This window comes from Nomascus leucogenys, chromosome 16 (genome assembly GCF_006542625.1).
Source record: "Nomascus leucogenys isolate Asia chromosome 16, Asia_NLE_v1, whole genome shotgun sequence".
In the NCBI taxonomy this organism is placed as follows: Eukaryota; Metazoa; Chordata; class Mammalia; order Primates; family Hylobatidae; genus Nomascus; species Nomascus leucogenys.
This window is the reverse complement of record NC_044396.1, coordinates 74,782,732-74,808,897: the sequence shown is the minus strand read 5'-3', so window position 1 is coordinate 74,808,897 and position 26,166 is coordinate 74,782,732. Positions and strand designations below refer to the sequence as shown.

At 48.3% G+C, this 26,166-nt stretch overlaps 1 protein-coding gene and 1 pseudogene across 4 annotated transcripts in view; both read right to left on the bottom strand.

Moving 5' to 3' along the window:
• Positions 1-13,213, bottom strand: part of ZHX2 (zinc fingers and homeoboxes 2) — a 281,264-nt gene extending 268,051 nt beyond the window's left edge. For all 4 annotated transcript variants that reach the window (XR_004026241.1, XM_030795410.1, XM_030795408.1 and 1 more), the window contains exon 1: positions 12,618-13,213. The gene's annotated coding sequence lies outside the window, so the exon portion shown is untranslated. The remainder of the gene's footprint in view (positions 1-12,617) is intronic.
• A 10,950-nt stretch (positions 13,214-24,163) lies between these two features.
• LOC100605490 lies at positions 24,164-25,210 on the bottom strand (annotated as a pseudogene).
• Positions 25,211-26,166: the final 956 nt, after the last annotated feature.

Sequence of the window (26,166 nt, the reverse complement as noted above, 5' to 3'; positions counted from 1 at the left end):
TGTATCAGTATAACAACTATTTATTGAGCAACCACTCAGTGAAAGCTGGGTACTCAGGTGCTCAGGTGGCAGGGGGTTGGGGTAGGGAGGTGAGAATCAAAGCATAAAGCTCCAGAGTTCAGCAAACTCAAGGACTCATCATGGCATCAACCCACATGTACAATGTCTGGTAGATAGCATAAGACAAAAGGTATCTCCCAACAGGGGACCCTACAGCACAGATGGCCCACACTCAGGGTGTGCCAGCAGGTGGGTGCCAGGACATGGTGTGTGCACAGGGCTGAGGAGAGTGGCAGTAGGAGGTCTGATGCCATTGGTCCCATGGCCCTGCCAGCAAGCAGTCTTTCCCAGAGGCAGGGCCCCCCAAGTATCTGCAATTAAGAGGGGTGAGTCCATTTGAGCCATGTGCAGAATCTATGTAGCCTTTGACCAAACTGGAAAGAAGGCTCTCATCGTTTCTATCATTTTTGTAACCAATGCATCTGTTATTCATCTAGAATTCTCAAAGTTGATTTCCCAAATCTCCTACGACAGATCAGTTAGTGCTCCCTTCCCTGAACTGAACCCTTGAAGACCAGCAGACTAACCTGGTTACAAAAAAAGGCCATGATAGGGCCCCTACTTGGCTCACCATGGCTGCCCCAAGTATCATCCAGCAGGTGTTTTCTCATGTGTGGGGAGCACGGCAATGCACTCTGGCTTTGGAGATAACAGAACCAGGCATGGAGTGTCTACAGCCCAGAGCAGAACCCCTGGGCTCAACTGGAGCCAGTGCTGGGCTCTGTGGCTGGGACTTATGATGCCCAGGTCAGGATCAGTGGGGCTGAGGAGGGCCTGGATGTCCAGTTTCCTTCATCCCAGGCCACTTCCTGGTCCCTGGGTGATGGCCTCTCCTTTCATGGAAGTCCCTCAACCTATAGGGACTTAGAGGTATCCTCACAGGAGGTAAGGTCAGACATATGCCAATGACAACAATGCCACCAGCCAGCACTTCTAGGGCATGCCTAGGTGCCAGGCACTGTGCTAAATGCTTCACAGGTATGATCCCCTGTAATTCTCACAGCAACCCTGTGAGCAGCGATTCAGGCTTTGCAAGTCCAGCCAGGCTAGCTGTGGGGGTTGCAGATGCATGGGTTCTCCAGCCACACCGAGTACCTCCAGGGAAGGGGAAGCGGTGTGGCCATCTCTGTGTTCACCCCCACAACAGTGAGCACAGTGCCCTATACACTAGGAGCTGGGTGGTGGCAGGGCCTGGACCAGGGTGAGGTACGCAGAGAATCAGGTACCCAGGAAGCAAAATTTAAGGACACACTCTCAGGTGCCACCCTGCACTTGTATGAACCTGAGAGTGGGTGCCACCTTAAATTTTGCGCACTGGGCACCTCATTTGCTTTCCTCTAGTCCTGGCCCTGGGTAGTCCAATGACCAGGCATGTGTGTGTGTCTTGCTCCTCCACCCTAGCCATGGGACCCTCCCTTCTCTGTGCCTCAGTTCCCTCACCCGTAAAATGGGGCTAATGACAATACCAAGGGTGGACAGAGATGCAGCAAAATCAGAACTCTCTCATACTCTGCTGATGGGAACATAAAAATGATGCATCCACTTTGGGGAACTGTTTGGCAGTTTCTCAAAAAGTTAAATATAGAGTTACCATACAAGCCAGCAATTCCACTCCTGGGTATCTACCCAAGAGAAAAGAAAACACATCCCTAAACAAAGACTTGTATACGAATGTTCACAGCAGCAGCATCATAATCACCAGAAAGCAGAAACAACCCGATTGTCTATCAATTGATGAATGGCTAACAAAATGTGGTATATCCGGCCGGGCACGGTGGCTCACGCTTGTAATCCCAGCACTTTGGGAGGCCGAGGTGGGCGGATCACGAGGTCAGGAGATCAAGACCATGGTGAAACCCCGTCTCTACTAAAAATACAAAAAAATTAGCCGGGCGTGGTGGCGGGCGCCTGTAGTCCCAGCTACTCGGAGAGGCTGAGGCAGGAGAATGGCGTGAACCCAGGAGGCGGAGCTTGCAGTGAGCCGAGATTGCACCACTGTACTCCAGCCTGGGCGACAGGGTGAGACTCAGTCTCAAAAAACAAAACAAAAAAAAAACAAAAAAATGTGGTATATCCACACAACAGGATATAAAAGGAAACAAAATACTAATACATGCTACAACGTGGATGAACCTCAAAAGGGAAAGAAGAGAAGCCAGACAAAAGACCACATGGTGTATGATTTCACCTACATAAAATGTCCAGAAAAGGCAAACCTACAGAGACAGCAACTAGATTACTGGCTGTGTAGGGCTTGGGCTAAGGTGGGTGGGGAGTGGAAGAAGGGAATGGAGAGTGACTGCTAATGGGTACACAGGGTCTCTTTCTGGGGTGATAAAAATGTGCTAAAGTCACATCGTGGTAATGGTTGCATAATTTTGTAAATATACTATACTAAAAGTCAATAAATTGTACACTTAAAGTGGGTGACACTTGTGTATGTAAGTTATATCTCCATAATGCTATTTTAGAAAATAGGGCTAATGATAATACCCATGGCACAGCATTGCGCAATGCCTGAGAGTATCCTATACATCATCTTTTTTTTTTTATGAGATGGAGTCTCACTCTGTTGCCCAGGCTGGAGTACAGTGGCACGATCTCGGCTCACTGCAACCTCCACCTCCCAGGTTCAAGCAATTCTCCTGCCTCAGCCTCCCAAGTAGCTGGGATTAGAGGCATGTGCCATCACGCCCAGCTAATTTTTGTATTTTTGGTAGAAACGGGGTTTCACCATGTTGGTCAGGCTGGTCTTGAACTCTTGACCTCAGGTGATCTACCGGCCTTGGCCTCCCAAAGTGCTAGGATTACAGGCGTGAGCCACCACACCTTCATCTTACATCATCTTAACACTTATTATTATGCTCAGATAAGTATCTGTTGCTCACTTAAAGGACTTAAAGGTTGTCTAAATTCCCCTGAAGTGCCTTTATTTTTAGGGGGATTTTGGGGAACTAAAGTGGGCAGTCACCTGGTCTCTAAGTGACCTGCCCGTGCCCACGCAGTTCTCCCAATCAGCTACTCTGGCTGCAGCGGCTGCTGCAGGCACCAGCCTGATGTGGGTTAAACTCTTCAAGTCTTGGATTCCAAAGATCTGTGTCGAGTTCTGGCTCTGACCTTCATATTATCTACGCTGTAGGGTTGCTGTGCAAATGACATGGGCTACGGTGTGAGGATATTTGGAGCATTCAATAAATTGGGGAAAATCATGGGTGAGGAAGACCGTTGGCAGAGGAAGACCCTGAATGCACACCCATCCTTGCTGTTACCCTCCGTGCTGGATTGTGGCTCAGCCACAGGTTCTAATCCGTGGAGGAGGGGCCACAGCCCTTTTGCTGGAGCCACAGGTGCATGGAGGGCAGGAGGGGTTAAATGTGCCTAGGCTTGATGAACATCAGGTGTGGCACAAGCCTGCCTGGCTTCCAGAACTCTTGGATAACGGACTTCCCCACTTTGTACTTTCTTGTCTGTTAAATGGGGATAACAGAATCTCAACATTGGGCTAGGCACGGTGGCTCATGCCTGTAATCCCAGCACTTTGTGAGGCCGAGATGGGAGGATCGCTTGAGGTCAGGAGTTCGAGACCAGCCTGGCCAACATGGTGAAACCCCGTCTCTACTAAAAATACAAAAATTAGCCGGGCATGGTGGCATGCACCTGTAGTCCCAGCTACTCGGGAGACTGAGGCAGGAGAATTGCTTGAACCCAGGAGATGGAGGTTGCAGTGAGCTGAGATCACGCCATTGCACTCCAGCCCAGGCAACAGAGTGAGACTCCGTATCAAAAATAACAACAACAACAAAAAAACAAAACAGAATCCCAACCTCTCTTAGGATTGTCCGAGCACACCCACAAAATGCATGTAGATTTGTGCTTGTGATGTCAGTGAGGGCTAGCATGACAACGGGCAGCAGACGTTGTAGCTAAGTGCCAATGACTGTGACCTTCCTGAAGGCAGGAGCATTGTTTTCTTCCTCTGGCAGGTGCTCAGTGAATGCTGACTGGAAAGAGGAATTGAAGCGGGGAGGGAAGGTGCTGTGATGAGCTGGCTGGCCGGCCGAGGAAACAGAAGGGCCTTAGCTAGATTGTAGAGAAGAAGAAAAATAATACATGGCCATAGGACTGTATAACCTTGGGCCAATTATCTTACCTTTCCGGGCCTCAGTTTCCTCAAGCTGGGCTATTTGATCCCTAAAATTTTTTTCAGCTAGAGCATTCCTGGATCCTACCAATGTACCATGTTGCTACTAGACTCCTCCTCTCAAAATCCTCTTTCAGTGATTCCAGAGGACATTATATATGCTGTACCAGGAAATCCATAAATCCTATTCTAAAAGCGCCAAAGTCAGGCACTGTCCAAGTTCACACTGTCGAATGCAAGTTCTCCGTTCTTTGGAATGTTTACCATTAACTGTGAAGTGATCAAGACCGTTCCCGTTCTGCGGCTCTTTCTGCCCAAGAGCCCTGGTTCTTGGAAACAACGTGAAGTCTTCGGGCTCTCCTGGACTACGTGTCTCTGGCAGAAATGCACCACATACTCAGAACCAATTCTGTAACACAAAGTTCCCCAGAAGAAAGTAACAGGCAGTTCTACAAGATAATGAAACCGTAGAGTTCTCTAGTAGGAGAGCTTAGGGGAGAGCTAGCGCTTCAATCCTCTCCTGCCTGAAACCCATCTTTTCCCCTAAATGTCTTGGCCAGAGGGCAGTCTCTTTCTCCAGCTTCTATCTGTCAGTTCACATCCCTGCATTATCTACCTCTCTACCTCCCCTACACAAAAGCAAAGGCACACCCCATCACCGCCAGTGCTGGCCTCCTGGCCTCCTGGCCTCTCCCTACTCCCTCCAGACCACCACTGCCACAAACAACTTCACCACGACATCCAGCTCTGACCAGGCTGTGTGCAAATATCTTAATCTATTTTCAAAAAGACAGGGTGCCATGCAAATGGAAATAAGTTCTAAACTTCCTCCTCCACAGGCTATGGAGATCCCTGGGGGGTTCTGGGTACACCCAGGGGCTGGGGGGGCGCCTGAGATGGCTTTGTCCTTAGAGCAATTCAGCCCAGTCTCATATTTTAAGAACAGCGGGAACGTAATATCAGCTGAAAGGAGTTTTCTGTGCGCTATTTAACTAAATGGCTCTGCAGCTGGGGAGAGCCATAGGCAGACGTGTTATGATTCAAAGGCTCCCAATTACAATGATCCTCTTTTATTGTATAAAAACAGCAACACAGCCATTCTCCACCCTCCCTCCGCCTGCTTCCTCCACCCCCTTCCCCCATTGGCTGGCGAGGCCACTCTGCATCCTGAAAGGAGCACCCAGATTCTCCTCCGGCTCCAACTTTGCAGCTTTCAGCCCACGGGGATTCCTTCCCTCCAGATCCGGAGAGGAGAGGGCAGAGGGCGCAATGCCCCTGGAGAATGTTCTCTTGGAGACACTGATAGAGGCTTTACAATGGCCTCTTTTTGAGGAGGGGTGGTTTGGGGGAGCTGTAGATAACAGATGGGGATTTGTAATTCTCTCCTGTTTTGACTAAACTCTCATGCGCACACGTGCACGCACACTCATGCAGGAAGGCATGCATCCCTATGCTCCTTATCAGAAAAGCAATCAGACTATCCCAAAGCACGATCTAAAACCGTCCCTTCTCCTCACACCTCTTCCAGGCTGATGTGGGCCAGGTCTCCAGGAGACTTACGTACAATATCAGAAAGCTCTGGAATCAGAGTGAGCTGAGTTTGAATTCTGTCTTTGCTACCTTCTTTCTGTGACCTTGAATAAGTACTTAACCCCTCTGAGCTTTCATTTCCTATCTTTTTTTATTTTTTATTATTTTGAGACAGCCTTGCTCTCTCACTCAGGCTGGAGTGCAGTGACGTGATCATGGCTTACTGCAGCCTTGACCTCCCGGGCTCAAGCGATCCTCCTGCCTCAGCCTCCCAAGTAGCTGGGACTACAGGTGTGTGTCACCACACCCAGCTCATTTTTTAGTTTTTTTTTTTTTATTTTTTGTAGAGATGGGGTTTCACCATGTTGTCCAGGCTGGCCTTGAACTCCTGAGCTCAAGCGATCCACCTGCCTTGGCCTCCCAAAGTGCTGGGATTACAGGCATGAGCCACCATGCTAGCCCATTTTTCCTACCTTTTAAGTGGAATTACACTGCCACTCTCGATTTACTCCTCAGGGTCAGATTAAATGACACTGTGAAGGGAAAGTGTTTAGCAGAGTGCCTAGCACATAGTAGGTGCTTACTTTTTCTGTGGCTGTTGCTGTTCTTAACATGGTGAACACCATGTGCTTGTGCTGTGTCTGGGTATGTGGGGAGCTTTGTGCATCTGGTTGTGTAGGGAGCTTTGTATTTGTTCAGTTTCACTAGCCAGAGTGAACCAGGCTGTGGGGGTGAGATGGCTGTGGGGGCATAAATGTCAGGCCTGCTGAGGAGTGTTTTTCTTGAGTCTTTCTGCAACACTGGTTCAAACGGTCACCTCTGCACAGCATATGCAGGCATGCATGAGTGCCTGCCACTTCCTCCCTAACTTAGACTTCTGGTCCTTCCTCAGTTTTCTGCAGATGTTTTTGAGCCCAGCAGCTGCAGTTGCAGGCATCCAACCAGGACAAGGAGGGGCTGTAGCCCAGGAACTCTCATTCATAACCCTCTTCCTCTCTGCCTCAATAGCAGGTTCCTTCTCTCTCTCTCACAAGTAGCCCCTGGGCCCCCAACAGGGAGGATTTCCTTCCAAAGAAAGAGCTAACTCAATTTGGCTACTCCCTGAAGCCCCAGAGATCCATGAATCTATTCCCTGACCCTGAACTTGACAGGAAATGGTCCCCAGGATTTTGCTGATTTTTCTCTGAAAGATAAACTCAGCGTGGGCTTCCCGCTATTCCATCCCAAAGTAGACATGTGCACCCCTAAAATATATCACAAATCTGTTACACCACAATGAATGCCTGGCTCACATTCCTTCATATTGATCCCCCATGGATCAATAGCACAAGAATTTCATTCACTGCAGATTCTGTTATGTGTTAAATACCATTGCAGTGAAACAATGTGTAACAAGATTAATCTCCACTAAGTGTTTCTAATGTTAGGGAGTAGTGGGGAGAGAAAGAGGAAGAAAGGGTGTGAACTGTGGCTTTTAACAGGTAAATATTGTCCACCAGGGGGTAAAGAGAGGTATCAGCAAGAAAACAGGTTCTGGCCCTGGTGTCTCTATTCCATTTTAAAGTTTGGGTGGAAATTGATATACTGTTGTCAGGACTGTTTTTCCCCGTGGGGTCTGTTTTACACACACATAGACACACACACACACATACACACACACCAATGTCAATCAACCCCTCTTAACTGCATGATTACAAGTGTAAGAACAGGAAGCAGACTGTGGGTGGATGTTCTTAAAATCACAACCTGTTCAATGTAGGGTGGGGGCATTAGAGAAGGGTGGGGGAGGGGAATCAGGATTTTTTTCAGTTCAAAATGAAATAATCCTGTCAATACAGAAAATAATGTCTACTTTATTGTCTATCAAAGGGGCATGTGCACAGCCAAGCATCCTTCCTGAGCTGCACTGTCTGGATGTGGCTATGACACAGCACATTAGGTACCTGAACAATGCACCAGCATCTCACTCTGATATTCCAGGGTCAGGTTTCCATTTCAGTAGTTGCTCAGACTTGCCACAAAATGAGCGCATGTGTGTACTGGGGTTGGGGGGAGGCAGAAGGGGAATGGCAATGAGATGGGGACAGTCAGGGTCCTGGGATTGATGATGAAATCCACACATGCTAATTACTTGGCACCTCAAATTTACAATAAAGTCACTTTCTTGAGGTGGTTGCAGTGATGATGGTGATTTGTTGAGCACAGTTCACATGTGAGGTGTGTGCTAAGCCTTTTTACAACTTTCTTAAGTTTCCTAACAACTCATACAGCAGCTACTAAAGTGATCTCCATTTCAGAGATAAGAAAATTGAGGTAAGTAACAGCTCAAAGTCATAAAGGTAATACCCCGAGCAAAGACAATCAGAGAGGCTGGCCTTTGCTGGAGGAATCTAACCTGGGGAATCTGGTGCTGGGAAGGCCTCTGACATCCTCTGATATCATCTCCTTGATTTAAAGCAATGGCGAGGGTCATGGCCAAAGGTATCCTGCTGATGAGTGGTGGAGCTGCAGCTAGGGCCCAGGAGCCCCGAAGGTCAGGAAAAAGGCAAGTGTAGTGTTTGGAGAGTAAATGGCACCCCCTTCCAGCTTTTCCAGTCCCACTAACTGAATTATCCAGAAAGGAGAGCTGATTGCCTCCCTGTAACAGCTGACTCACATCAGGTTAAGTTTGGATTCTTATTGACAGGACCTAAAAGCAAATCATCCCTCACTTCTTTATTGCACATTGTCTTCTTTTCTCCCTGAGGCAAAACTGGTCCCCTGGCCTGAAACTTTCCAGAACTCCTTTTATTGCAAATAAGAACTAAGCTCGTTTGTCTGCACCAGGTACTCTGCTGTCAGTCTTAGTCTTCCCTTCCCCAAACATGTGACCTTCAGAAACCTGCCATAGCTCCCTAGTACCTAGAGATTAAAAGCCAACCTCCTCCATCTGCACCCCCAAGCCTGGCATCATCTCTTTGCACAGCCTTCCCTGCATCCCCCTCTCCACCTCCCCAGGGTACCTGTCCACCGCTCCCAGGGCCCTTCTTTCTCATCTTAGGCAGCACATGCCCTCCCTACCAACTCAACAACCATTCCTCCTTTCACCCCTTCTGCCTTACAAGTTGAACCCCAATTTGCTCATGACAGCAATGGGTCCAACTAAAAATACTTGACTGCTCTTCCCTGGCAGTAGTCACCACGTGGCACAGCTCTGGTCAATGAGCTAAGGACAGAAGTCCCCGAGAGGGGTGCCCCTTCCCAGATATAGCAGTGAAGCTGTACTGGGTAAAAGCTCTTTGAGACTCATTCATCCTTTTTTCTCTTTCTTGGAATGCAAACCTCAGGCCTAGAGACGTAGCAGCCACTTTCCTACCACAAGATGATAAACCTAAGGCCAAAGGCCTCCACTCTAAGCATGGCAGAGTAGAAAGAAGCAGTCTGGGTTCCCAAGGGTACAGCTGAGGCATCATCCCCCTTTACCCCCCACCCCGTTGTTGTCTGACACAAAAAAGTCCCTATCTGGTTAAGTCACTGGTAGTCAAGATTCTGCTGCTAGCAGCAGAATGCAATGATATTGGCTACACCTCCAGACATTGTTCCTCTTCATTCATGGGGCAGTTCAGCTGCTCCCACCTCTAGGAGATCCTCTGTGATCCCCTCAGAGCAGAAGAATCATGCCTTTCCTTGTGCTTCCACAGTGGTTAGTTTTCTCAATTATAGCACTTATCTAAGCCTGCTTGATTTGGTTTAATGAGTGCTTCCCCGCAGTCGGCTCAAACTCCTAGAGGGCAGGGGGTCTGTATCCCACCAGCATCTCCATAATGTCTGGAGCATGCAGTGCTTTGTGTTTCTGCCAGGAGGGCTCTGTCTCCCCAGCGTTTCCATAACATCTGGTTATGCGCTCTGCATTACAACAGCAGAGTGTGTGTGTTCTGGGGGCTGCCACTCCGCTTACTAGCTGTTTGATCCTGGGGAAGTTAGCTAACTTCTCTGGGCTTGTGCCTCCTCACCTAGAAAAAGGAGAGAATGAGAGTACTTACATCAGAGTTGTCATGAAGACAAAATAGTCTAGTCAGAAGCACTTGGGATGGTGCCTGGCATACAAAAATGCTTAATGGCTATGGGTTCTTATTAGTATAATGAACATTATAGTTGCTGAATGAATAAATAAATCAACACACAGTTGCTAAATAAATGAATAAAGGAATAACATCCAGGTAAATTCTGGAGTTCAGACCTCGGGACAGTGGCTACTGTTCCCTCTTTTCTGCTGGACCTGACCCTTTACCGGACAGTGGCTACTGTTCCCTCTTTTCTGCTGGACCTGACCCTTTATTCTAACTATGACGTCATGTATCTGGATGCTGCTACAAGGGACTGGTTAAGGCTATGAAGTTAGGCCTGGATTTGCTTTTTGTTGTGTTGCTCAGGCAAGTTTCTTCACCTATTGGAGCCTCTGTTTCCTCAACCATAAACGGAGGAAAATAGTAGTACTTAGCTCACAGGATTGTGGTGAGAATTAAATGATAAAGCATGTAAAATACACAGCATTGCGCCTCACACACCATAACAGTGTTAGCAACTGTTATCAAACATTGCCATGATTCTTTTTGATAAGTGTACAGCAGCCCACCAAATCACATGGTCCGGATGTGGATGAGAAACGCCGGGTGGGGCCACCTTTCAGCATGTCAAGATACACTGCACTTACATCACAGGAATACCCTTTCTTCAGTGCCAACAAACAGTGGTGTTTTCCCCCTTTAAATGGACATTAGTTGAGATAGCTGATGTGCCCCCAAATCTTGGTTTCTTGCATTTTCCCCTGAAGCACAATCTTCAGGTGCATCCTTTAGCTGACAGCAAACCTGGCTAGAAGGAAAGGTACAAGTGCGCAAGAGAACACTCACGGCGCAGAGCATTTAAACAGCGATGATATTTCCACACATCACCAGTCCAATTATTGTCAGTGACACTTTTCAGCCTTACTTGTAGATTTTTTCCCTTCTGGCCTTAAAAGCTGTGTATACAGCTTTATGTAACTTTCCCTTTAAACTTAAACCTTTATGCTAGTCCCATTCAACCACTTGACGGCTCCATTAATCTATTTTTACTATTAAACATGCCATTTTACAAGATATTTATTCCACTTGGTCGTCATCCAAACGCTTTTTGACATTACTGCCCTGGGAGTGAACTGCTTAAACTCGCTGCCCTCATAAACAGAAAATCACCTTTTGACTCAAATCTTGAAGAGCTCTCAGAACCTCACCCCCTTCACTTCTACAGTCATTAATTTCTGCCATATATAAAGGAGAGAGTGAGTAGATGTGTGTGTGTGTGTGTGTGTGTGTGTGTGTGTGTGTGTGTGGTTTTAAGAGGGTAATTGTGGGAGGTCTGGGCAATTCAAGAAGTGCTGGGGAAGGAATCCTCTCCTCCTAACTCCATTCTGCTCATCGGGGACTGCCTGAGACCTGGGGATCTGGTAACTTAACAGAGAGAAAGTGATCAGAGAGCAGGCAGGGGAAGAACTCCAGGGCCTAAAAGGCAGCGTCCCAGGGGGCCAAGCTGAGCAACCACTCTTTAAAAGGGGAGGGGTCGAGGGAAAGTCCTTGTTCATCGACTTCTCTCCTTCTCCACGCCCCAGACAAACAAAAGGCCACCGCGAAACCGTTGAAGGTAGAGACCTACTGGCTTTGAAGACTATCAATCAGGTGGAAACCTGAACAAATCACAATTTGGCTTCCCCATCAAGTTTTCTCCCCAGCCTGACAAACCCTCCTCCTCCGCCGCCTCCCCCTCCTCCTCCGCCTCCCAGGCTCAGCACAGCTACGAGGCCAAAGGGACCGTCCTGTGATGCCTGCTGGTTTCCAACTTTCCGCTCATCTTCGTCTCCGCAGCCTCCTGCAAAGCGGCTGGGAAAAGGGCAAGTTTGCAAAGCCGAGGATACAAGTCCTGGGGAAGCCACAAAGAAGCTGCAACACCAACAAAGATTAACCTCTTGTGGGGCAGACGAAAAGCGCCAGCTGCCGTTCAGGGGGGCGAACGTGGGCTCAGGCTGGCAGAGGCTCCGGCCAGCTGGCAGCGGACAGCAGGGCCGGGGGTCCCGCGGCCCCCCTCGGCCCCCCGCCCCGCGAAGACTCCCCCTGCACCTGAGCGGGGGTGAGGACAGCGCCGCGCTCCGGCCCTGCCCCCGCCAGGTAGCTGGGCTGCCGCCCGCGCTGCGCGCCCGCTGCCTGCAGCCGCCGGGAGCGACGAGAGCAGAGGCAGCCTCGGCCCACGGCGTCATGCTTCCTGCCACCACATTACGGCGAATCGTCACCGGGAGAGGGGAGAGGGGGAGGGAGGGGAGCAGACACACGCAGCCCCCCGCCTGCCAAAACTCGCGGAGACGGGGCCACGTCCCAGTGGAGTCCCCGCGGGACCTGCCCCGTTTGCACAAAGCGCCGCAGTTTGGCCAAGAAGGGAGGGAGACGGCCACGAAATAAATAAATAAAAACAGTCAGGTCTACGTAACGCCCTGTCGAAAGCGGACGCCATATTTTTTTGTGGCTTATGTCGACATAGGGAAACGTAGACATGTTTTTCCTCCTCCTCCTCCTCCTCCTCGCTCTGGCTCCCATTTATCCAAACTTGTAATCAAAACTCTTAAAAAAAATCTCCTTCCCTCTCTGTATCCGCTCATTTCCTCCCACCCGCAAAAAGAGCCGGCACACCTCCCCCCCTTCCGTACCCCCTTCCAATCACAAACCCGGCCAAGTCCCATTAACAACACATTTTCGGGAGCCGCGGCGGCGACGGCGGCGGTGGGAAAGTTGGGCTGGAGTGGCCGGCGCCCGGCGTGCGGGGCTCGGGGCTGGCGGCGCCGGCTGGGGGGGCTCCGCGCCGAGGCGAAGTTTCTTACCTGCGCTGGGGCTGGGAACGCGGGGACCCGGGCTGGGAACGCGGAGACGCGGCACGGGCGTTCCAAAATGGAACTCTGCTGGCTCCCCCCACCCACTCCCCACTCCCCACCGGGCGCCCGGCTCGGGCTCCGTGGGAAAGAGGGGGAAAGCCAGCCTGCCAGACAGACAGACAGACAGAAAAAGCCCCCGTACGGAGAACGGTGGCCAAAATTTTTAAAAGAAAAAAAAAAAAAGGAAAAAAAGGGAAAAAAAATGCCTCGATCAGTGGGGAATCTACGCCAAAACCCACATGATCTGTAACGTCAGCATGCGTATTTGCATACGATACCACCACCCGAGCTGCCACCCGGGCTCGGGTTCCGCAGAAAGTTACAAAGTGAAATTCAGCCCCCTCCGGAGACACCGGCGAAATGTCATTTTTCAGTCAGGAGCTGGGGGGGAGGCTAGCCCTAAAGGCGCTGGTTACTGGCCAAGGTGGGGGGCAGTAAATTAACTTAAAAGTCTGAGCCCAGTAACGGACTCGGTGGAATTTCTGCGAGAAGAGGAGGGGGAGGCGCGAGCGAGATCATTGAATATTAAGCACGACCCCGCGCGGCGGCCGCGGCCAAACCCTCTCGGTGCAATACCCATTTTCTTTATGAAAAGTTCAAGGTGTCACTGATGAGCTCAACAAACTGTTGATCTTGACCACGTGGAGTGGCGGACCGTGGGACCGAAGGGCGCGCTTGCGGGCCCGGCTCTGGCGGCACCCGGGCCCCGGGACCCTTTGCGTGGGACTGTGCGCGGGTGGGGCCACCACGCACCCTGGGCGCTGCCTGCGCCTTGGCCCAGCTTCAGGCTCAGGAAAATAATAATAACGATTTTAAAACTATGTTGAGCGAGACACATTTTACTCCCGGAATGATAATGAGAAGGCTCGGCGTAGGGAGGGGAAGAAGGAGCCCCCTACTTATATAACGACTTGAAGTTAGATCACTTTTGCCTGGGGAGATTCCGGGATTTCCGCCCGCGCCAGGTCTGAGGCTGGTTAAAGATCTTCAAACTTTTTTCCCTTAAGAGCCAATAAACAAACAGACGCCCCAGGGGCCGACTTAAACTCTGGTAGAGCCCGCGTTCGCTGGAATTCTCAGATTCAAAGAAATGCACACGCCTGCGGTGCTCGCAGAGAAGTCCCTCGGAAGCTAGGCTGGTCGCTTTCGCAACTGGGACTCCAATGTTCCCAATGGGAGCGGAGCTCTCACCGCGGCAGCCCCCAGGCTCCCCTTGGCGCCTTAGAGCAAAGGTGGCCGGGGATCGCGCTGCCCTTCGCCCACGGCCTCGGAACCATGAACTTGTATTCCGGGCGCCGCGCTCCTGCCACAGTGCTCGGCTAAAGAGCTCTAAGGAATTCGGGATCGGGGCACACTTCGGGATCTCAGGCGGCAACCTGTCTGCGCCGCGCATTCCTGTCCAGATGGACCTTGTTTCCCCCTGGGCTGGCCTGTGGATTCTCGGGCAGCTCCCGGGCGGGGACGAGGGGATGCGGTCTGAGGGCTAGTTTAGAAGCTTCGAGCGCAGCGAGAAAACAAAGGGATCCTGGGGCTGGGAGGCTCTGCGGAGTCCCCGCCCGCCCTGCAGATTAGCAGGCGCGTCGCGTCGGGGCTTCCCGGCCAGCTCTGCTCTGGGGAATTAGAACGAACTCTAGCGGCCGTTTGCAACTCGGCTGTGGGCGCGAGGGCATCAACAGGTGGCCGTGTGCAGCGGAGAGGCCAGTGGCGAGGACCCGGACTGGGGTGAGGACGGCTGGCCTTGGGGCTGACTGGGTGGCGGACGCGCTGGGTGACCTTTTGGCTTTTTCATTTCCGAGGCCGGGGAGAAGGAAGTAGCTAAAAGGTTTTTTTAAGTTCTGCCCTAGAGCTCAAATTTCTGACACACCCCTTGACTCTCCAGAAATCCTTTGCAACAAAAATTAAAACAGCTTATATGCAAAACTTTCTTAATGGCCTGCACCTGTTTGTTCGGTTATTGCTGATGTAGGGTCTGTTTGTTTGCATTTTAACAGCCCGTAAAACAAGATTCTATCCCGGGAAGGAGTCTCTTGCGTGATGCTCGCGGACCTGAAAGGCGACTGGAGGGGCTCTTACAGGATTCTGTTAACTTCTTGATGACTGTAATCCAGCTTGGGCCACATCTTTCTCAACCTCATTTGGTACCGGCTAAGAACCTAATTTACTTGCCATCAACATCAGAATTTACCGATGCCTGATCTCCTCCCCACCTCTGCCTCACCCAGGGTGAACCAAAATTGTAAAAAGAAAAGAAAAAAATATGGGACCCTCCCCTCATTCCCCCGCCTTGTCCCGTCCCGCCCGGCCACACCAACTTCAACATTTTTACATGGCTTACCTTATTATGCCCCTTCCAGGCCATTCCACTCCCTGCCCCCTCCCCCTTTAAAATAAGTCTAGTTCTGTCTGTTTCCATGGAAATTACCCAAACCTTAACGAAGCTATTCCTATTTTGAGGCTGCACCTCCTCTGGATGATCAATCACTTAGGAGGGTTTTCTATAAGCCAAGTTTCCCTTGCTGCCACCTCATTGCCACCTGCTTCTGGCTGGGTGACAAGATTGTATGCAGGGTGGAATGGGCCAGGCCAGAGGGAAACCAGGTAACCCTTTAAACGGTCTGCTGGATTCTCATATCTTCAGAGCACTTGGATCTCATGGATACTAGCAAGGATGAGGGGCTTCTGATGTATTGCAGTGTTTTTAAATTGTTCAGAGTTTAGCATGGACTGAACTTGCATCATATAAAGAGAAAACAATGAGGAATAAGACAAAGGTGGCTTTTGCTTTATGTGGTATGATCCCCGTTTGCTTTAAGTGTACCCATGGAGTAGACAGACCGTTATCTGACAGTATTTAGGAGCTTCAGAATCAATAATGTTGGACAAGTAAATGTTCAGCCAGGAAGTAGCATATGCCACTTTCACTTACCACTGATTGGCCAGAACTAATCACAAAGTTAACTGTAAAGATCCATGGAAGTATTGTGTGCCTGGAAATGGAGAGAATGGGAAAGATTTGCACTAATATGATAGCACTAATGACTCTCATAAATAATAATAGCAGTTCACAATTATTGATCGTTTACCATGTGCTGAGCCTTTTATATGTATCATTTCATTGAATCATCACAAAAATCTATATTTTATCTTTATTTTACAGATATAGAAACTGAGACTTAAAGAGCTTAAGTACTGTACCTTGCTTGACATCACACAGATGCTAAGTAATGGAGTTGGAATTTAAGCTTAATTTTACCTGCTTCCCAGAGAATAGACTTTTAAAACACTGTCCTCGACTACCTTTGGACTTAATTGGTCCCCTGTTGTTGGGCATTGGGTAGTTTCAATTTTATTCCAATGAACAACCTTGTGTCAGATCTTTTGAATCATCTGCGATTACTTCCTTAGGATAAATTCCTAGGTACATATTTGCTTAGTTGAAATATACACATATTTCAAGAATAAAAACCTTTTGCAAGAAGTGAAAGCTTTAGGAGGTGTGGTAGTCTTCTAAGATGGCTTTTTTCAATCCTTTCCTTCCCTTTTTGAAAAATATGTCACCATTAAGAGGTGGAGTTTACTTCCCCTCCCTTGGAATCTGGACTGGTCCTGTAATTGCTTTGGATGCAATGAAAGTGATATTCTGAGACATCTAAATCCAAGTCTTAAGAGACTGGCAGTTTCTGTTTCCTTCCTTTTAGGGTCCTGCTGCCATGCTGTGAGAAGCCCGAGTTTCATGGGGAGGCCACATGGAGCGAAAACAAAGGTGATAGGGACAATAGCTCCACCTGAGATCCTGGTTAATACACAGACTTAGCCATCTTGGATGCTCCAGCCTTATCGATCTCCCACTTGACTCTAGTCTCACCTGACATTATGTAGAGGAAAACCATCCAGCTCCACCTAGTCAACCCACAGAATCATGAGATGATCATAAGACTGCAGTCGTTTAACATTATTCACTTTTGGGGTGGTTTATTACACAGTGATAGATAAATAAAACGGGAGTTATTATTCGTGTCTTTATTTGCACATATATCTGAACGTTCCAGATCTACTTCCCCCTGAGCTCTGCAGGGTATAGGTAGCATTGTGAAATATTGGAGGCCAGGACAAGGGGGTAGAAAGGCCTCTTGGTCCATGATGCCTGAGCTGGCCCACTCTCCAAATCAAAGCTTTTCTTGATTTTAGTTGTTGCTCATGAAGGATCCCCCGCCACAGGTCCCAGATCCTAAGCAAATAAGAACTCATTTAGCAAGCATAGATACTCAGTAGGTACTGGAGTTAAGTTCATGTTTGGTGTTGCCAAAAACAGAGGTTTCCATTATTTAAGGATATACACTGTGACAGGGACTGCAAGTGACTACTATGTACATGGCTGCCTGGGAGGTGCTTCTTATACTTTATGTCATTTAATCTTTTAAACAACCTTCTGCATAGTATATTGTCTCCTTAATTTGTAGGAGGAAGCTTTATAGAAGTTTATGAATTATCCATGGGCCATATAGCTGATAAGTTAGAAGCAGGTCTTGAGCCCACATTTGATTGATTACAAATCCTGCCTGCTTCCCACTATACTTGTGGCTTGCAAATTAACTCATGTGCAAACCACCTTCACCAATTTTGTCCCAGTAGCAAAGGAACTACCTATAGTATTTTTAATTTAACATTTTATTTGGCTAGGGTCGTGGCTCACACCTGTAATCCCAGCACTTTGGGAGGCTGAGGCAGGTGGATTATTTGAGGTCAGGAGTTTGAGACCAGCCTGGCCAACATGGTGAAACCCCATCTCTACTAAAAAATACAAAAAAATTAGCCAGGTGTGGTGGTGAGTGCCTGTAATCCCAGCTACTCAGGAGGCTGAGGCAGGAGAATCGCTTGAACCGGGGAGGCAGAGGTTGCAGTGAGCTGAGATTGTACCACTTCCATCCTGGTGACAAAGCTAGACTCTGTCTCAAAAAACATTTTATTTACATTGATTCACATTTTTAAAACTTAAATGCACTTATTTCATACTAATACTAAAGAAGCCTTTTGTCACAATAGAAACAAGAAAATCCAGTATTGAATTTTCAAATGAACCAATGAAAGGTAACAGTGAAAATAACCATGGGAAAGAAAAAACAGCACTACTGAGCTGGCTAGATACTCTTATTTGCAGAAGGTCGAGACGGAGGGGAAAGGTATTAGAAAGTGATTAGAGACAGGGTAGCAGCAAACAGAATTTTTTCTTGAGCTAATTAAAAGGATGGGAAGAGAACTGAAAGTTGTAACTTTCTCTGAGTCAGAGCTATTTTGTGCTGTACCTGCACATCATTTAAAACCATCTCATGGCCACACATGCTACTTAAGCAGTACATGTTTCACACTGCTGACACCTGGCTGCCTGTCACAGTTCTTCATGTATGAATCTATTACAGTGTTGCTCCCTCTGAGAGCATAAGAATCAGTGCCACGGGTTGAAGGGCTGAATGTTTGTGCTCCCTTGCCCCCCAATTCATATGTTGAAATCCTAATCCTCGATGTGATCATATTAGGGAGTGGGCGGGGCCTTTGGGAGGTGATTAGATCATGAAGGTGGGGCCTTCATGATGGTGATACTGGAGTGCTGGGTAGAGAAAGGCGGGTCCCTGGCCAGGGCTCCACCCCTACAGACCTAGGTGACGACAGGCACTCCTGCTTTTGCATCTAAACATTGCATTTTCCAAGACCACCCTGGCCTGCCACACTCCGGTCCTATAAAAACCCGAGACTCTAGCAGGTAGACACAGGCAGCCAGACGAGAGGGGCAGTTGGAGAAGATTTGGGCTGCTGAGCAGCCCGACTCCAGGGGAAAATCATCTCCCTTCTGGCTCCCCCATCTGCTGAGAGCTATTTACACTCAATAAAACCTTGCACTCATTCTCCAAGCCCACATGTGATCAGATTCTTCTGGTACACCAAGGCAAGAAACCCTGGAATACAGAAATCCCTCTGTCCTTGTGATAAGGAAAGGGGTCTAATTGAGCTGGTTAACACAAGCCGCCTATAGACAGCTAAACTAAAAGAGCACCCTGTAACACACACCCACTGGGGCTTCAGGAGCTACAAACATTCACCCCTAGGCACTGCAGTGGGGTCGAAGCCTCACGGCCTGCCCGTTTGTACACTCCCGTAGAAGTTTGAGTAGCGGGGCACTGAAGAAGCCAACCACACCCTCATTGCATGCCCTGCTAGGGGGACAGGGGAACTGTTCCCGTTTTAACGAGATTGGTGCCCTTATAAAGGGATGCACCAGAGAGCTCACTTTCTCTCTCCCTGCTTCCCTCCAAGTGAGGATACAGCAAGATGATGGCCAGGAAGAGAGCTGTCACCCAAACCTGATCATGCTGGCACCCTGATCTCAGACTTGCAAGCCTCCAAAACTGTGAGAAATAAATTTCTCTTGTTTAAGCCACCCAGCCTCTGGTTATTTGTTCTATAGCAGCCTTACCTAAGACAGTTCAAGGAACTTGAAATTCTGTAAACAACAACTAACTCATTTCTCTGGCTCCAATTTCTACATCTACTAGCCATGCTGTCACCAAAACACAGATCTTTCTTGGTCGCCTCCTTGCTTACAATCTTTTATTGCTTTCTACTTCTTTGGGGTGGCAGGTGTGATCTTGCATAAACTTGTCCAAATCAGCATTTCCAGCCTAGTCTTCTGCCTCTTCTAATCTTGTTCTGTACAGTTTAGCATCACTGGGCTCCTTGTCACTCCCTACATTTTCCATGATCTTTTCCATCTTTGTAAATGGTGCACACTGTACCTGGAATGGCTTCCCTCTTCCTTGGTCCTTCAAGACACAGATCAAATGTCACTTTCTTTAGGAAGCCTTCCTGTACTCTCCCAAAGAGTTAATCCTGCCTCCTCTGAAGTCCTACAGAACCTTGCACTTAACCTTGAGTTAGCAATTATTGCCCAATAATCTAGTTACTTCTCTGTATTTGCTGTATCCATTTTACTATAAGTCTCTTGTGGATGAGTATTTCACCATAGTCATCTCTGTGTCCTTGTTTCTTGCCTCACATGGGATATATAGCAGGCAGAATTCAAAGATGGCCCCCAAGATTCCCAGTCCCTGGTTATTCAATCAACCATGGATGTAGGCATTGCTGTGAAAAGATTTTGCAGGTGTTGTTAAAGTGCCGAATCACTTGCCCTTGAAATATGGAGATTATGAAGATTATCTGGATAGGCCTGATCTAATCATATGAGTCCCTTAAAAGCAGATAGGTTTCTCTGGCTGGTGGCAGAAGGGAAAGTCAGAGACATTCAAAGAATGAGAGGGATTTTACATGAGGGAGGTTTTCTGTTGCTAAGATGGACCTGAGAGCCACTTCTAGAAGCTGAGAGCAGACCCTGGCTGACAGTTAACAAGACACTTGGGACTTCAGTCCTACAAGCACAAGGAAATGAATTCTGCCAATAGCCAACAAGCTTGAAAGAGTACCCTGAGACCTAGATGAGAAGCGCAGCTCTGACTGACACCTTGATTTCAGTCCAGTGAGACCCTGAGCAGAGAATCCAGTGAGGCCATGACTAGATTTCCGACCTACAGAAATTGTGAGATAGTGAATTTGTGCTGTTTTATGCTGCTAAGATTTTGGCAGGTGTTTTTTCCATAGAAATAAACAATTGATAAAGGGTAGATGCTGAGTAAATGTTTGCTGAATGAATAAATGAATGAAAACATGTATCATTCAGCAGCCATAGATGACATTTAAGGCGTTTGCCTTCCCCACTCCTGGTTTCCAGGAGGAGGGGTTTTCTCCAGAGGATGTTTCTGCTTCTCTCTGACTCTGGAAGTGTCTAGCTCAGCTGCACCCTTCCTCCCCGGGGCACTCCCCTGAGACCCTGAGTCTCCTTTGTTCTTCGTCTTAGCACTGGTTGGGGCACTCCCAGCAGCACTGCCTGCACCTGTGTGGGTATGCCAGTTCTCATTCTGGGTTGTGTATTTGCAGCCCACATGGCTAACAGATGATATTAGTCAGCTCAGGCTGCCATAAAAAATACCCAGCTGGGTAGCTTAAACAACACTTTTAGGCAGCTGCCATCTTGCTACGCGCTCTCATGACTACTTTGTGTGAATGAAGAGACAGAGAGAAAGAGAGAGAGAGAGAGAGAGAGAAGGAAAGCCAGACAGAAACAGAGCAAGCAAGCAAGCAAGCTCTCTAGCTCTCTGGTATCTTTTCTTATAAGGTCACTAATCCCATCATGAGGACCCCAACCTTATAGGCTCATCTAATCCTAATTACCTCCCAAAGATCCCATCTCCAAATACCAAAACATTGGGGAGTAGGGCCTCAACATATGCATTTTGAGGGGACACCAATATTTAGTCCATAGTACAGACCTATGACCTCCTCCTTCAGCGTGGCTACTAACGGTGATGAAGATAGATGATTTATTGGGCCCCATATGTACTCCTTATTTTATTTGCATACTGGATTGGGGAAATGGGTATTATTTATTCAGAGGAGAGTCCCTTGGAGACCTCAACAGAAGACACAAGCTGTTGTGGGAATTGTACCTGTGGCAAGACAACATTTTTGGAAATGTTTAGTGATGGTATCACCTCCATCCATATCCTTGTACCCCTTGACCTTCTTCTTCACCCCATCCAAGTACAGATAAGAATTTTTGATGCTTTTCCCCTCAGAGAAGGAATGAGGTAAAAATTGCATTTTTGAGCAAACTCCTGGCTTTCTAGTTTTAAAAACGTGGATCCCTAGGGGGATGGAAAGAACTTAGGACATGGACAATAAATTTTAGAGAGAACAGAAAAAAGAGAAGCCTCACCTGCTGCCTCTCCCACACCTGGAATGGGTGCCTTCGTTTGGGAGAAGAGAGAGAGTTGGAGGGAAAGTAATGAGGGTGCTGCAGATTCCTTCTCTCTGGATGAACCCCAAGGAAGTGGCAACATCCACCCCCAAGGACTGTGGGATCAGATCAGAAGACCTGAGCCATTTCCAGGTAGAGTTCTGGGGGTGGGTAGAGAGACACCAGAGAAAAAGTGGTTGCTTAGTGAGGCAGGTAGAGAAAACCCTGCCTTCCCTCCCCTTGGCTGTTCCATAAAGTGACTTAACCACCTTCTATCAGGACATAGGGTCTATTTCCCCGTCCTTGAATCTGGTTGGGTTTGTGAGTGCTTTGATCAATAGGGTGCAGCAGAAATGAATGATTCTATGTGATTTTTGAGGCTGGGTTGCGAAAGGCAATGCAGCTTCTGCTGTGCCTGCTGGGACACTTGAGTTTTGGAAACTTGAGCCTCTGTGTAAGAAGTCCATTTCCTGAGAGGCTGCTGTGCTGTAAGGTGACCTCGGAACATTAGGAGAGGCCTCGAGTCAGCAGCCCCAGGTGAGATCCCAGCCAACAGCTGGCATCCACCATCAGACAAGGGAGCGATGAAACCTCCAGATGATTCCAGCTTCCAGCTGTTGAGTCACTCCCAGGGATCCGGTCTTACCAGCTGTTGCCCTAGACATCATTGGAGCAGAGACAAGCCATTCCCATTGTGTCCTGTCTGAATTCCTGAGCCACAGAATAGTGTGCATAATAAAATGGTTGTCTCACACTCCTAAGTTGTGGGGTGGTGTGTGATGCAGCAAGAGTAACCAGTGTGGGGGATGAGCGTGGTATGATCCCAAGTGCCCAGGGTGGTGTAGTCCATAGAATAATGGTCCCAGGCTGGGTGCAGTGGCTCACACCTGTAATCCCAGCACTTTGGGAGGCCAAGGTGGGCGGATCATGAGGTCAGGAGTTTGAGACCAGCCTGGCCAACATGGTGAAACCCTGTCTCTACTAAAAATACAAAAATTAGCCAGGCGTGGTGGCACATGCCTGTAATCCCAGCTACTCCAGAGGCTGAGGCAGGAGAATTGCTTGCACCCAGGAGGCAAAGGTTGCAGTGAGCTGAAATCATGCCATTGCACTCCAGCCTGGGTGACAGAGCAAGACAACATCTCAAAAAACAAAACAAAACAAAACAAAAAACCAGAATAATGGCCCCAAAGAGGTCAACGTCTTAGTCCCTGGAACCTGTGCATATGTCCTCTTACATGGCAAAGGGATTTCACAGATATAATTAAGTTAAGGATCTTGAGATGGAAGATTATCCTGGATTATCCGGTGGTTCTAACATGAACACCAGGCTCTTTATAAGAGGGAGGCAAAAGGTCAGAGTTAGAGAAAAACACATGACCATGAAAGCAAGAGGTCACTGTGATGCAGCCACAAGTGAGGAATGTAGACAGCCTTTAAACTTTTTTTTTTTTTTTGAGATAGGGTCTCACTCTATCACCCAGGCTGGAGTGAAGTGGTGTGATCTCAGCTTGCTGTAACCTCCATCTCCTAGGCTCAAGTGTTCCTCCCATCTCAGCCTCCCGAGTAGCTGGGACCACAGGCACACACCACCACACCCTGTTAAAGTAGGCAGCCTCTAGAAACAGGAAAAGGCAAGACAATGGACTCTCCTCTGGAGCGTCCCAAAAGGAAGCAGCCCTGTGGACACCTTGATCTTCATCCCATGAGACCCATTTTAGACCTCTGACCTCTGGAACTATAAAAGCATACATTTGTATCATTTTCAACCACGACGTTTGTGGTAATCTCTTACAGCAGGCATAGGACATTAATCCAAATGGTGTGGATGAGGAATGATGGGGTGATGGATCCTCAAGATTGCAGGGTGCACAGATGACACTCTGAGCATAGGAATGTGCTTGCCCCCTCTCTCTCCCTACCCCCCACCCCCATGTTGATATCAGGCTCTGTCTGTGTCCCGGAACCTGAACCATCTCCCTGGGGAAATGAGCAAGGGATAGAGTTGAACTGCCTGCGATCATTTTCACATTGGCTGAATAGGACCTTAACATACAAATGAAGTTGCATCATAGAAAGTAAAGAAAGTGGTAAGCCTTGCACCTGTGAGTTGAGGATTCTGATTGATAACTGATGTGCATTTAGCAGAAAGTGTGCTTCCCAGGGCAGTGGGTGTATCTACAGAGTGGCCACATGGAAACTGAGGCACTGGGACAAGGATTTGCCTGTGGTCTTTTAAGAATTGATCTAAGGTAACAAAATAAGAATATTAAATTTCGTGTGTGTGTGTGTGTGTGTGTGTGTGTATGTGGGAAAGGAGCCAATTTATGAAATTAAACAAAGTTGGCCGGGCATGGTGGCTCATGCCTGTAATCCCAGCACTTTGGGAGGCCGAGGTGGGTGGATCATGAGGTCAGGAGATCAAGACCATCCTGGCTAACATGGTGAAAACCCATCTGTACTGAAAGTACAAAAAATTAGCTTAGCGTGGTGCCTATAGTCCCAGCTACTCGGGAGGCTGAGGCAGGAGAATGGCATGAACCCGGGAGGCGGAGCTTGCAGTGAGCCGAGATCGCACCACTGCATTCCAGCCTGGGCAACAGAGCAAGACTCCATCTCAAAAAAAAAAAAAAAAAAAAAAAAAAAAAAGAAATTAAATAAAGTCCACAAAGGAAGTGAGAAACTTGGGCTCAGGCATCCCATCCTGGCTGGGCCCAGCACAGCTAGAGCTCAGCACACTGGGCACCCCCACTGTTCCACCCCTTCTAAGATGGGGCTTGAATAGGCCAGGCCCCAGCCTGGTGGCCAGGGGTCCCAGGGCCCAGGGCGGACAGAAGTCAGAAAAGTAGGGGTGCTGCAGGGCCTCTTCTGCTGAGATACACTGGATGGGGTTACACTTCAGAAGATTCTGCAGCAGGTCCCTCCCTGTGGCATTGAGTTTGGGCACGACGTTCACCAGGAATGTTGTGGCCGGGTACATTGGGTACGGCTTATAGTCTGGCAGCTTGGTCATGGAGGGCCACTGTTCCTTGGTGGGCGTCCCTCGCAGCCGGAAGATCCTCTTCAACTGGTCATCGACATCATTGCCTGGAAAAAGAGGCCGTCTAACATTGGCCAGCTCTGCAAAGATGCAGCCAGCTGACCACATGTCAATGGATGTGGAGTACAGCTTGGCCCCAAAGAAGACATCTGGTGGGCGGTACCACAGTGTGAGCACTCCAGCTCAGTAACAGCAGATGGGGATCCCAAAGGCTCGAGACAGGCCAAAGTCAGCCAATTTCAGCTCCCCATTCCTGTTTATTAGCAGGTTCTGGGGCTTCAGGTCCCTGCGTAGCACATTGCGGCTGTGACAGAATGCCAGGCCTTTTAGCAGCTGGAAGAGGAATGACTTTACAATCTCAGGATCGAGGTCACCATTGCAACTGTCAAAATACTTTTTCAGGTGCTGGTGACAGAATTTGAAAACCAAAGTCAGCTTCTTGTCGCTGTGCAGGACGTCAGGAAGCCTGATGTTGTTCTTGTGCTTCAGCTCCTTGAGTAGGCAGATCTCCCGGAGGGCGGAACTCGGCACACCCTCATCGTTGTCATCCAGCCTCACCCATTTCAGAGACACGATCTCATGAGTCTCCCGGTTTTTGGCCTCGAACACTGCCCTGTAGGTGCCTTCCCCAATCTTCTCCAGTTTCTCGTATTTCTGCATTGCGGTGGCCGCAGGGGCCCCTGTGGGCTCTCGGTTTTAAGACTCAAGAATATTAAATGTTTTTAAATTTTTATTTCATTTATTGTTTTCTTTAAAGACAGGGTCTCACTCTGTTGTCCTGGCTGGAGTGCAGTGGCATGATCATAGCTCCCTGCAGCCTCAAACTCCTGGGCTCAAGCAATCCTCCTGCCTCAGCCTCCTGGGTAGTTGGGACTACAGCTGTACACCACCATGCCCAGCTAATTTTAAATGTGTTTTTTTTAAGTGACAACTTTTCATTTTGAAATAGTTTGACTCGTAAGAAGCTGCAAAAATAATACACAGAGATGGTATGTACCCTTCACCCAGTTTTCCTCAACGATAACATCTTACATAGCCACAGTACAGTTTTCAAAATGAGGAAGTTGACGTTGGTGAAAACTAGTACAGGCTTTATTTAGATTTCATTGGTTTTGGATGCATTATTTTAATTTTTTTTTTTTTTTTTTTTTTGCTTCTTTGAAATTTGAGTTTTTTGTGGTTTTTATTTTTTATTTTTTTGAGATGGAGTCTTGCTCTGTCGCCAGGATGGAGTGCAGTGGTGTGATCTTGGCTCACTGCAATATCTGCCTCCCGGGTTCAAGAGATTCTCCTGCCTCAGCCTCCTGAGTAGCTGGGACTACAGGTGCCCGCCACCACACCCAGCTAATTTTTGTATTTTTAGTAGAGATGGAGTTTCACCATGTTGGCCAGGACGGTCTCCGTCTCTTGACCTCGTGATCCGCCCGCCTCGGGCACCCAAAGTGCTGCGATTACAGAGGTGAGCCACTGAGCTGGGCCTGTAGTTATGTTTTTAATTAAGATTTTTATTTTGAGATAATGACATATTCACAAACACAGCATACCTCTTGTTGCCCTTTTATAGCCACACCTACTTCTTCATCCCTGTTCCCTTCAAAACCACTAGCAACCATTAA